The sequence below is a fragment of the Phaethon aethereus genome (assembly GCF_964289735.1).
Source record: "Phaethon aethereus genome assembly, chromosome: 1".
Lineage (NCBI taxonomy): Eukaryota > Metazoa > Chordata > Aves > Phaethontiformes > Phaethontidae > Phaethon > Phaethon aethereus.
Window position 1 is genome coordinate 91,408,222 of NC_138575.1, and position 13,557 is coordinate 91,421,778.

A 13,557-nucleotide genomic window follows, 5' to 3' on the forward strand; every position below is an offset into this window, starting at 1 on the left:
AGGGCCGCAGTGCTGGGGGCGAGACCGAGCATCCCTGCTGCAAAAGGTGCTGCCCGTGAGCGGAGGGGTGCCGCCTTTCCTGGCAGAGTCCCCCGCACCGGCTGGGTCAGCGACCTTCCCCCGAGGGCACCGCTGCCAGCAGCCCCATCCCCAATTCCTGCTGCCCCGCTTTGCTCCTGCATTCCTGAGAGGGCTGCAAACAGCTGCTTCCCAGTCCGCAGTCCAACCTTCCTTCCCCCCGGCCAGATTTGGGCTTAAGGCTCGTGCCCAAGCCCTCCACGTGGCACGGCCGGGAACCAGCTCCTCCCTGGAGGAGAAGGGAATTCCTCACGGCCTCCTCCTCTCCCACCTCGGTGCATCGGCGTGGGAGGCGAGGATGCCGGCCGTGGGGGGCAGATGTCCGCCGCGCCCCTCGGGTTTGCAGCTGGCCTGGCCTCATGCCAGCCTCGTCTCTCGCCTCCCCAGCCGGGTCGGGGCTTTTGCTACAGCTGCCTCCCCCTTTCTGCAACTTTTTTGCCCCCCCCCCTTTTTTTTTCTTTTTCTTTTTTTTTTTTTTTTTTGCCAATTCTGTACCTCTCAACCTCAGGAGAGAGGAATAGCCGCAGGGTGCAGAGAATAAATAAGTGAACACCACCTAGGGAGATGAGGGGAGAGCAGCTCCGTCCCTGAAATTGTTTACCAAACAGCGCTGAGTGTGGGGAGACAAATGGCATGCCGTTAGCGACAACCATGGGCTAATTATAGTGGGTTAGGATAAACCACCGGCTCGCGGGGCTAGCCACTCCAGCTAAGCCTGCAAACATATAGACTGAAAAGCAGGACTGTATGTATATATTTAGTATGGTGTGGAATGCAGTAAGTAACTTCTTTCTAAAACCTCGGATACCTTGGTGAAGAGCGTTACAGAAAACCCAGATACAGGCATCTTTGTGATGCTGTATTTTGCACTGGGCAATGCATCAGCCACCCATGAATATGGCATTGCACTCTTCATTCCTAAGAAGAGTGCTATAAAGCATACTCTCAAGGATTGGGGTTTCTTAATATTTTGGGGAAGGATAGGGACACACCTTATTTTTCTAATTTTGTAGGGTGGTTTTATTCATGAGCTTATAACAATGGCTGTATTTTGGTGGTGTTAAGACTTGCAATTTTGGGAAGTTTGCATAAAGCCCAAGCTACTGGAATCATGGGATTGCATGAAAATCTGTACTTTCATCCTTTCAGAAGAGACTGCTTCTTTTTCTGTCAAGCGAGCAAAAAGAAAGGATGAACAACTTGGAGGAAGCTGCTCTGTCTGGTACAGAACTGGGTTCAGGCAGGGAACTGCTTCCCCAGGGAGTTTTGGGCTGGTGCTCATAGTGAAATTTGCACATGTGGGTAAAGGTAGTAACAAATTAAATCTCGGTACCCCACTGCTAACAATTAGGCCAGCTCCTATGGCTCCCTTCCTCAGTGGACTCAACCCAAAACCTTAGAGAAATAGTGGATGTTTATAAAGGCTAATCTCTATTGGCTGTTACTACTGTTAATAAAGACGACCCTCAGGGTGCCTTCTTGTATACATTGAGGGAGATTTGGGCTGTAAATCTCCCCCTAAGGATGCCTTTTTTACTCTGCTGACTACAAAGGAAACTCGTAGGAGAGCCTCATCACAGGCCTGAAGCTAATTTCTGCAAAGGAAAACCCAGACCAAAATATCTGCATCTTAGAACTGATGACCTGACCTATGTCTTTCAGCAACCTACAGGTCACATTTTGTACACACAGAGACCAGAAGATAAAAGAAGCGCGGAGGAGACTGGGGGAGCCCGGGGGAGCCCTGAGGTCAAGCCCTGCCCTGGCTCCCCTCCCACCGGCAGCAGTTTCTCCTGGTGCGAAGGAGAGCCAAGCCCTGCAAGAGTGGCACTCCCCAGCCAACACCCTTGATGGTGTAAAAGGGTCAGTAAATGGGACGTGGCTTCCTCTTGAATCTCATCTTCAGATGCGGGCAGGGCAGCTCCCTCTGAAGAGGGGCCTGACCACAGGGAGGCCAGAAAACTCACTGTGCCTGGAAAAAGGATTGCATAGGGATCTTGCGAAATACATAGCAGGAGAAAAGACTTTTGAGAAGACAGAAGTTTTCTGCTTGTGTTTTAGATGGCTCCTTTAAAAGGCTGACAATGTTCAGGGAACTTTCCTGCTAGAAAGTGTCTCTGTATTGCTCTTGGTTGTGAACTTGAGGGCTTTCTGGCCTCTGAAATACCGCATATGTCAGTGTCAATATATCTGTTAGGATGTGGTCCCAGGTCCTGAATGGCCTTGGCACTGTGATGGTCCTTTGGTCCTAGTGGTTCAGTTGAATTTCATCTGACAGACTGGGAACAAGCTGTTATGTCTGGATCCAGGGACCGCATTGCTCTTGCTGATGGTTAAAAACCTCTCCTCCAAAATCATGTGTCAGTCATGAGCCACAACATTGTGGAAAGAAGAAGTCTTCTTTGGGGACCTTTACAGCTTGTTTGCAAGAGGCCAAAGAAATTTGTTCGCATGAATTGTTCCAGCTCATTATTGAAGGGTGTTTGGGGATACCTCATTCCTCCCAAATCCATCCTGCTTGCCCTCCTCTGCATTAGCTGGGTCTGATCTGGGAGGCTGTAACGGGCTGGCAGTGGAGCACTGCCATCTACGTATGGTTGCCTGTCACTATCCAGTTTCCAACATGCCTGCTGTAAGCCAAGTGCTGCAAGCATATGTCTGATTCATCTCAGCATCTCCACCGTCCACCTTGCCAGAGGGCTGCAGCACCCAAGAGAAAGAGGGGGGACAGCCATGTTAAAGCTGCATCGCAAGAGTCTTGGCAGCAGGAGGTGTTGGCTGGTGCGGCACTTAGGAGCACTGGGATGGAAATAAATAGCAATGCATGCCTTAGGGCAAGTTTACAGCGCTCCTGGGATGACAGCCTCTGCCTTGGCAAGGGTGTGGCTGATGTCTCACACCGACTCATTGCTTTGACAGAACCGTAGGCACTGTCTAATATTCTTCCTCTGAAACTCTCCTTTAAGGTTTCAGTAACTAACTGGAAACTTCCTCTGGAAGTCTGTGAGACTCAGACCCTGCCATGTGCCTGGGGTTTCACCCCAGTCAATCCTGTACCCAGCTGTACCTGGGTTTTAGTTTCAAGCGGGTCATGGATGGACCTATGCTTTGGACTACCCGGCCCTTTTACATGGACGTTTTCTCCTCTACTTGTAGTTACTCCGCGGCTGGACATAAGGTCTTGAGTTAGTCCCCTTGCCTCTTACGAGCCTTTAGCTAGGCTAAAGCCGGTCTGTGCTGCCCTCTCATGGGCACACGTAGGAAAGATTACGTTTCACCCTTTTTCTTCAAGATGCTTTTTAACCTACTACTCAAGCGCCGTTTATTCAAGGCATGATTTCTGAAAAGCCAGGAAGGTTTATGAACAACTTCCAAGAGGTCTGTGAAAGGTAGCTATGAAAAGTAATTCTACCTATAGTAGTGGTGGACCCTGCCCAGCTCTTACCTTTCTAAACAGCTTTGCTCTTCATTTGGAAACATTTAGACATCTAATAGGGCAAAAAGTAGGGAGCTGTTGCCCCCAACAACAGTCTGAGCTTTTCCCATATGCACTCCTATCTGCCATGTCAAACACATATCACCATCATGGCATCACACCATGGTCAAGGAGTCTCTCAAGATAGTTACCAAGTTATCTTGTTATGCTACCAATGATTCAAACAACAGGGCCAAATGCTGGGTTCTCCAATGGGCAGTGCTTGCTTTCAGTACTGTGGGGTTTCAGCAAACTGGCAACTCTGCCCTTCTTGCCCTTCTTGCAAATCTCCTTGCAAAGAGGCAGGATATTATGCTAGACCCAAGGGGATGCTTAAACAATAGCGGGATAGAGCAGGCATCGTTCTGCTCTTCAGGGGGACGCCTGGAGTGTTCATGGTGTTTATGCAGCTTTGAGTCACTGTTAAAAATCTTTGGTTCTCTGACCACTTGCTTGCATTTAATATAGCCATCTCCCTAATGTCTATTCATTTGTCCAAACACCAAAATCTCCTCAACGCGGGAACTGGTTTTCCTCAAGGGCTGGTTTGACATGCATTTTTCCATTAATAAACAACTGTGCTATTCCACATGTCTTTATGCACCTCTGCTTCCTGTTTTATACTAGAAGATAAGCTGAAGGATGGGAAGGAGGAAGGACAGAGGTCACTTCCTTTTCTTACAAACTCCCTAACCCTAATATGGATCCAGCCTCCTAGTTTGTAAGAAGAATTTTTAAGTGTTGGACCAGGTGTTTCCAAATAAGACATTTGCCTTAAAGGCTTGTAAGTTTATAGTGAAGTTTTCACGGCCAGTGTAAACTGAGTGTTGCACTCCCTTAGCTACACTGCCTACCTTTTCACTTTGCAAACTGTACTAGATAGCTGTGCACCTTCGTAAGTCTGTCTCTGTGTAGCCCCATGTTCCTCCATCTCTTGCCACTTTAATGAGTGACAATGAACAAGAGGCTAATTTTGGTCTCAGAGCAAGTAGCCACACAAAAAAGCAAGTGAGTCCATCTCACAGTTTGTTTCTTCCCTGATATTATTTCACTACAGTTTATGAAATGACACCAGCAGTTTCTCCTGTTTTCTGCACTGGAAGATAGAAGGTTTGCCCCAGACTCCTGGATGAATATGCCATGGAGATGGCCTTCCTCGTGCCTGAAGGCAGCAAGATCTGTGACAAAGGAGGGTGAGCTCTTCCCACGTGTGAGAGGAGTTGCATGGGGAATTGAGATGATAGCCTTGAGGGAGAAAGCAAGAGCCACTCCATTCATTCATACCACGCATTTCTAACGCAGACCAACTACTGCAGTGTCTATAGTTTACAGTCTTGAACTATGTGTATAGAAATCTCTTGGGATTGTTTTGCCTAACTTCAACTGTTCCACAGTGACATTCCAGCCCACACTTTTCCCCAGGAGAAGATGGCAGCTTCATCCAGCCCAGGTCATCTCAACAACTCAAAGTTCACTTTTTCATTTGTGTATGTTGAGGCATGGCTATGGTACATCAATGTTGTCCATGAAGGCAGTCCCAAAAAAGGAATGCAGCCATGGATATTCATGCCTGACCTTAAGGAAATTTTTCTTCTTTTATTTTTGCATTTCATCTGGCTGAAAGAATGGTCAAGAGAAGCTTTCCCTTGAACAAAACCTGAAGGCATGTCAGACAGGGTTTAATCAATTTGCCCTGGTATATTCTCTTTCTAAGCACTCCCACATTCTCCAGTCTTCAGCTTGAGCTCTCTCTTGAGCTAAGCTCTTTGTTGGGCTTTACCCAGAGGTTAATTTCTTCCATTTCAGACATGCAAGCCCTGAATAGTTGCTGCTGCCTACTTCGAGTTTCACGATTGTGAAACTTTGAAATCAATGGCATTAAACTAGCTTAAAATTGGTGTTATGTAGCAATGATTCATATCCAGTGAGTCACAATGAAATGTCTCATGCTCTAAGTAGCTGGCCATTGAAAAGCTATCCTGCTTGTGCTCTCTGCCTAACTAAGAAGCAGAGTAGAGTCTGTGTGAACTTTTCAAAGGATCTTTAATCAGCAATTACAACTTTTTTTTTTTTCATTGGTTAGAGGCAGTACACAGGCAACTTTAGTATTGCTTGGGGCATCTGAGTCATTTTAAGTTCAGTACAGAGATGGCAGAATAAACCTGATGTTTTGATCCAAGACACCTATTTCATGGTGAAGGCACTTTCCTTCTGGTTGGCTCCTCCGCATCCTGCTTCTGGTGGAGTACAAGGTTCACAACAGAAATGGTCTGCGTACCATAAGATCATGCTATTTGGAACTGAACTGGATGTCATGCTTCTGTACCAGTCCATGGAGCAACAAAAAAATCTTGTCTGTGAAAATACTGCACTTTCTCAGTGCCCAGCTCAAACTATGGAGGAAACACCCTTGGGAAATACAAACTACGTCCAGCCTCCCCACCTTCCACTCCATGACCTATCCCTATAAATGAAGTACATAGCAATACACAGGTATGTGTAAAAAAAACAAAACACCCTTTTAAAAAGAATGCACTTCAGTGTGCAGACATCTCCCTCATGAAGAGGAGAAAGAACAAACAACAGATGTTAGTCACGTTGCTTAGCACACTACTGGAGGACATTCAAATACACTGTGACTAGCGTGCTATAAGGACTTATATGGAATAGTTTCAGTTACACACAATGAACTTCCTTCAGAGCACCCAAGGCAGGAAATTTAATGACAGTTTAATGTCATGTTGATAAATGTCCACTTATGAAGATGAAACATGGATCCAATGGTTTGGGAAAGAAATTAGGGAAAAGGGACAGTCACTCTGGAATTAAGACTACAACAAATGTTTCCATTTTAAATCTAAATTTTCTCCTTTTCTTCACCACAGAAAAGCCTTCATACACACAAACAGCAGTGGTGTATTAGTGCCTTAATGTGAGGTAGAATTTTTCTAGAGCTAAGGTGTATTTTTCAGCAAAACTCTGAAGCAAATCAAAGAGGACAGCTGTGTGGCACTAGCTTAAACACAATAATCTGCACACCTTCTAGAGGATGCTTTTCTGTTTTCATAAAACTGAGATCCTGGATTTTTTCCTTGAAAAAACTGCAGTTCAAAATACAATCCAATCATCATGTAAGGCCTTTGACACGGTCCCCCACCACATCCTTCTTTCTACATTAGAGAGATATGGATTTGATGGGTGGACTGTTCAGTGGGTGAGGAATTGGTTGGATGATCACGTCCAGAGGGTAGTGGTCAATAGCTCAATGTCCAGATGGATATCGGTGATGAGTGGTGTCCCTTGAGGACCCGTATTGGGACCAGTATTCTTTAATATCTTCATCAATAACATGGACAGTGGGATTGAGTACACCCTCAGCAAGTTTGCAGATGACACCAAGCTCAGTGGTGCAGTTGACAAGCCTGAGGGGGCTTGGACAAGCTCAGGGAATGGTCCCGTGTGAACCTCATGAGATTTATCAAGGCCAAGTGCAGGGTCCTGCACCTGGGTCAGGGCAACCCGCCGTATCAGTACAGGCTGGAGGATGAAGGGATTGAGAGCAGCCCTGGTGAGAAGGACTTGGGGGCACTGGTGGATGAAAAGCTGGACATGAGCCAGCTATGTGTGCTTACAACCCAGAAGGCCAACCGTAGCCTGGGCTGCACCAGAAGCAGCGTGGCCAGCAGGTGGAGGGAGGTGATTCTGCTCTTTTACTCTGCTCTGGTGAGACCCCACCTGGAGTCCTGTGACCAGCTCTGGAGCCCTCAGCACAGGAAAGACATGGACCTGTTGGAGTAGGTCCAGAGGAGGGCCACAAAAATGATCACAGGGATGGAACACCTCTCCTATGAGGACAGGCTGACAGAGTTGGGGTTGTTCAGCCTAGAGAAGAAAAGGCTCCGGGGAGACCTTATTGCAGCCTTTCAGTACTTTAAAGGGGGCTTATAAAAAAGATGGGGACAGACTTTTTAGCAGGGTCTTTTGCAATAGGACAAGGGGTAATGGTTTTAAACTAAAAGAGGGTAGATTTAAACCAGATGTAAGGATGAAATTTTTCATAATGAGGGTGGTGAAAGACTGACACAGGTTGCCCAGAGAGGTGGTAGATGCCTCATCCCTGGAAACATTGCAGGTCAGGTTGGATGGGGCTCTGAGCAACCTCATCTAGTTGAAGATGTCCCTGCTCATTGCAGGGGGCTTGGATTAGATGACCTTTAAAGGTCTCTTCCAACCCAAAGATTCTATGATTCTATCTGAGAGACTTGAGGAGAAGGAAGTGACATTTCTCCTCAGCTCATGATGAGTTCCCCAAGATTTCTGGTCAAAGCCCTTGCTCAGATCTGATCACTCCCCCCTAAGTCTGTGAAAGCTGAAGGGTTGTCCCTGGCCTTCTGCAGTCTCTTGCCATCTACACATACCAACTCCAGGCCCACACAGCTGTCCTGAGTACAGCCTCATTCATTTCTATACAACTGCTGCTCCTTAAAGGAGAGTGACCTCAGTCCTGAGAAACAGAAAAGACAGCTGCTCTCTCTTACGTGCACTGGGGAGTACTTCTTGCTACCATGCAGAAACTTTGTTAGCATGAGATAAGGTGGACAGGCCACCAAATGAAAATTTTGTCCCTGAGATTGCTGAGGAACAGTGGATAGGGCCTCTCTTGTAAAACTTCTGTCATCTGTAAGAAGACTACTTTCCAGCTTTTTCACTTCAACTTATCTGAAAGAGAAATTAAGGATCTTTCTTTGCATAACTCCCTTAATGCTGACATGAATTTAGGGGCATACACCTATAGCCCAAGAACATATTACAAGTCAAGTTTTTCGTAAGTAAAAGAGAACAACAAAATACAATACACAAATGATAGAAGCAGAAAATTCTCAGCTAAGGCTGTACCCAAAAGCACCCTAATCCTGTTCTATGACAAAATTCAAAGACATGCCAACTTCTCCATCTCTTGGGAAAACATGCTGACATGTGACCATAGAGATGAAAAGGCTTCAGCCACTATCTTCATCTTCCATGTGTTTCCTGTTTCACAGAGGTGCACTTCTCTGACATTCAGAGGGCATGTATGCACAAGGCTGCTTATAAATTCTTGATCAAAAATATATCAGGCTGAAAAACAATCAGTCTCTCTGTTTCAATTCTTCCAGTTGCTGAAGTAGGGCTTTCAAAAGCATCTCACTGCTTCAGTGATGTAGACTTAGATGCCTAAGTCTACATCAAACCTCTCATAAAACCCATGAAGATTTTATCTGAATCTTGAGACATCTTTAGGCTCACAATAACCTTGAAAACCTTCCTGCCCTATAAATGACAGGCTTGCTTACCTGCCGTTATCCTGGAAACAAATGCGTTAACTCATCTTTTTTGAGAACGTTAGATAGAAAGGCAACTCTTCTCAAATACAGAATTTGTATGCCAAATTTGTATGCCTCTGCTATTCCCAAACTTTTGGGGCCCAAGCTCTGCTGTGGAGTCTCACACAACCTAATCATCAGACTTTTAGCTGAAAATAGATAGATGGAAGATAAGTTTCTATGGTGCTCTCTTTATAGGCATAGAGACAATCATTTGGGAATACACTACCATCCGTCATGAAATTAGAGCTCTTGCCTAAAAAAGAGAAAAGTCTGTAGTGACAAAAAACTTTCTGGCATCTACTGCACATACACATTAAAAGAAGCCAAAATAACAGTATGCTCTGTTGCAAATTTTCAATAATCTTCAAGCAAAAGACAAGAAAAAGAAAGACAAAGTTTCTTTACAGGGTGGAAACAGACACTTGGATAGTATGAAAATGAGGATTGTAAGTGTTTTGAGAATCAAAAGCAGTTTGCAAAGTGTACCTTGACTTTGAATTTCCTGGGCTACCAGTGCTTGGTTTTGGTTTGTTTAGTTCTATTCACCTCCCACATTCCTGAGTGACAGTGTCTTCTAAAGCCAAAGAGAGTGCATGCAACTGTTGCTTTACTTTTCTGGTTATCAAAATATACACTGTACTTGCAATGATACAAGCAGGGCAACCCCAAAAAGCAGAGTGATCAGAACACAGCAGGGATGGTTAAGGGTAAGTCAGCTGCACCCAGTGTGTGGAGGAGGCAGAGACACATCTGCTTGTATCGGAGGAGCTCTGGGGGCAGCGGAAAAGCCACAGACCCAGCTTCTCAAAGTATTAGCTGGGCATTGGTGCTGCTGCATAGCTGGAGACAGTAAGCCACCAACGCAGCACAAAAAAAGAGAGGACTGGGTCATCCAGGGCTGCTTTTTAATTCTACTTGCTTTTGTACTTGCGTTGTTTGAGCTGTGAGGTTTCTCTGCATGAAAAAAGCAGAGTCTACAGTGGCCTAAATGTGGGATTTATGCATTTGTAGGCAGGACTGCACAGCAGTTCAGCAGACCTGCCTCTTCAAGATGTGCCATATGTGCATGCAGGTCCATGCACACTTTAAGATTTGAGTTTGTACATCCAAACCAATACTTGGTCGCAGAATTTAAACCCCAGGGGAAGCACAAGCATACAGAACAGAAAAATCAGGAACTAGAGAGACAAGCTGACCTGTTCCAAGTTACTGCCAAAGACTACAAAAGCATGGTGCTGTGAAGGCCCCATGCAATACCATAATAACATGGTCAGTAGGGGCCAAAAGGAGTGCACAGGACCTCTTCCAGAAACACCTCCTCATCTTCGTTCTCCTCCAATATTCCCTCCGTTTCCGCCTGCCTGGCATTTATCATAGACTGCACCTGGGCAAAAGGAAAAGGAAAAAAGTCTTTTGGGAGCCTATTTCCTTACCACTGGTGCCCAGAACGACCTTGCCATTCCTCTGCAGGTTCTGCATTCAATAACAGTGTCAACCTAGCAGCAAATCACATAGGTGGTGCTTCCCCTGACTGACTACAGGGCAGTGAAGGAAAAGACTCTGTCTTTCTCCGCCTGCTCTCTTTCCTCTAACCTCCTCCTTTCCCAAGCAGCTCCCCACACTTCTAACTCACTCCCAAACTATCGCCTCACTCCACTGACTTTGAATTTCCTGTGTTTTAATACCCTGCAGGATTGGCAGAGACAGCTCTCCTGAATAGGTCTGTGTGGGCAGGAAAAGGGTTCTGTCCCAGTGTGGGATAGAAGGAGCTGGAGAAGCGTTTCAGAGACACAGAGAGGCCCTATCTCTGTCCCTAAGCTTGCCTCACCTCTCAGGTAACAGTCCTCTAGGGCACATCCACCCCATTCTCCCCCCACATCTGGCTCTTCCACACACCCATTCTCCCATACCTCTCCTCCCTCTCCTTTTAGAGCGTATGTGGTCCCTTGCACCCTGGGCACTCCGCTCCTACCCTGTGCTTCTCCTCCTCCCAAGTGAGCAGATACACAATGAGAGAAACAGTCATGGATTGATTATGTTTCCAGTGTGCTCAGCAAAGCTGTCTTTCTGCCGTGGCCATAACAGACAGTCCCCGCTGAGCCCCAGCAAGACACCATACCTGCAGCAATATGAACTGCAAGGGATCATCAGGCTTCTGGTACACCAGTTTTTCTGTGATCTCCTAAGGCAGAGACAGACAGAAGGAAAGAAGTATTGATCCTTGGGCAGATGGGTCGCTGTGCTTTCTGCTCCAACACTAGCTGCAGTTTAAAAAGCAAGCATCTCTTTCAGTTCTCAGAGATAATCAAGGGTCCTCTTCTACTGCTTAAGTTTATGCTTAAGAAAGTACAGGACAAGGAAGGATCCAGGGAAGGGATAATTTTGTCCAAGCTAACTTTAGGCCAAACTTGTCAAGCAAGCCTCTGGAGGGAGAAGGGAAAGAGAAATTTCACCTGAAATATCTGCAGAATATTGTGTTTCTCCATATACTTAATGGATACTTCAAAGGGGTCTTCGTACACCATTGGCTGCTCCGATTCTTCACATGGAGTTTCTGTGGGCTTGACTACAGTTGCTGATGTCTGAGCCCCAGGTGTTTTACCACCAGCCTGTGCAGAGTCAGAAATGTACATCTTGACTTTGAAACCTGTCTGTTCATCCACAGGTGATCCTATCTCATCTGAGTTTTCCCTGGATGGGAGAAATTCAACAACAGGTAACTGGTCCTCAGAACCTGATGGTTTCTGAATAACCAGCTGGTCTGCAGACACTGACAATTCTACTGCAGACAGCTGGTCTGCAGATGCTGATGTTTTAACCCCAGGAGAGTTGTCTGGTGATGGCGGGGATTCAACTATGGGTGTCTGGTCCTCAGACGGTTCAGCAGCTGGTGAACTGTCCACTTCAGACTCTGAATGACCATTAGGCTCTTGCTAAAATATTTAAAAAATAAAGAACAAAAAATATTTTAAACATATAGCCCCACAGACCAGCTACATCACATTACTGCATCCTTCTGTAAATATGTTGCAGTCCCTCTTAGAACCAGCACTAACAGGCCTTAATTTCTGTGACTGGTCCCACCCACACACTCTGCCCATGAGCCCAGGGACTCCATTTAAGCTACATCACATTACTGCATCCTTCTGTAAATATGCTGCAGTCCCTCTTAGAACCAGCACTAACAGGCCTTAATTTCTGTGACTGGTCCCACCCACACACTCTGCCCATGAGCCCAGGGACTCCATTAAGCTCCAAGCCCTCAGACCTGCTCCGAGCTATGCAGTGGGTGTACCTGTGCCTAATCGTCGCTTACTGATTGGTTTTCTCAGGGGGACTCTAAGTGTATATTGTACACTCCCTGGGGCAGAGGAGGCAGGAGCCATGTCAGCTGCTCTCTTGTTTTGGGGTTCCCGGTTGCAGCTGTGTCGCCTGATGCAGGGTGTTGGGAGGAGGCCAGAGGGGGTGCACGACCTGTGCCCTTCCCTGTAATTGGGAAGGGGGGTGTTATGCCTGAGGACCAAGGGGTACGGTGGGTGGGTGGGAGGGAGAGGATGCTTCATAGGCTGCAGGGGTCAGGGGGCTTGTGGGTTCAGGAGGCCGGGACAGGGGCCCTGGGGGTAGCGCAGGCCGACGCAGCCAGAGAGCGTGTAGGGCCAGCCCCCGGCCAGGTGTGCGCTGGGGAAGAGGTCTCCAGGCCCGGGGCCGCCATCGCCCGCCCTCACCGGCCCCTGACTCTCCATGGCAAGGCAGGGCTGCGCTTCGCCTTTCCCCGGCGCCGGCCTCTTCTGCCGCCGTAGGCGGGAGAGGAGGCGGAAGACGCCGGGGTGGTTGCCGGGGAAACCGCCGCGCCTTGTCTCGGTAGGCGGTGCCGCCGGGGTCACGTGGGTAGCGAGTGCCCCGCGGCCATCATGGGTTCGGGCGGAGGGGCCGGGCGGGAGTGAGGCGTCTGTGAGGGACAGCGGCGACGCCTCGGCATGGTCCGGGTCCTGGTGGCCGCCCCCCCTGCTTCGCTTGCGTTATTCTTCCCGCCGCAGCAGCTGGAGAGGTCTGTTGGTGCGTGTCAGCAGCCAGCGAGCTCTCTGGGGGCCATCCGGCTGCCTGTGCCCTGGGGGAAGCGAGTGGTCCCTCGGCAGGGGGAATGGTGTGGGGAGTCGCCCATAGCCCAGCCTGCCATCAGCCTTTTGTTTTGCAGGGAGCTGAGTCACGTCACTGTGAGTTCCAGTGTCCTTTGGGCAAAACGTGATCTGGCTGTGGCCTTGCAGCCTAACCATGCTCCTGTAAAGGACAAGAAAGCACTGGGTAGCCATTTGCTCTTGCTGGCCCTGTTAGTAAGTGCCATGGTAGTGAGGAGGCCTGGAGGAGGGCAGAGACAAGTGGTGTGCTGAGGGTCAGAGGGAAAGAGACATGGCAAGTAGCTTGTAAAGGGAGGCAGGGAAGCAAGAGGTAGGGTAGTAGAGTGGTGAAAGAAATGTTTACATGTGCATTCATGTGAGAAGTACTTTCTCCTCTCCTCAGTTTTACACAGATCCTGACAGTTGGTGTGTTGCGTGATGAACTTTGTCAGAAAAAGCAAATAAACAGATTGCCAGTTTCTCCCAAAGAGGAGATGAAAGGAATAAAGATAAAAGCTGTGCT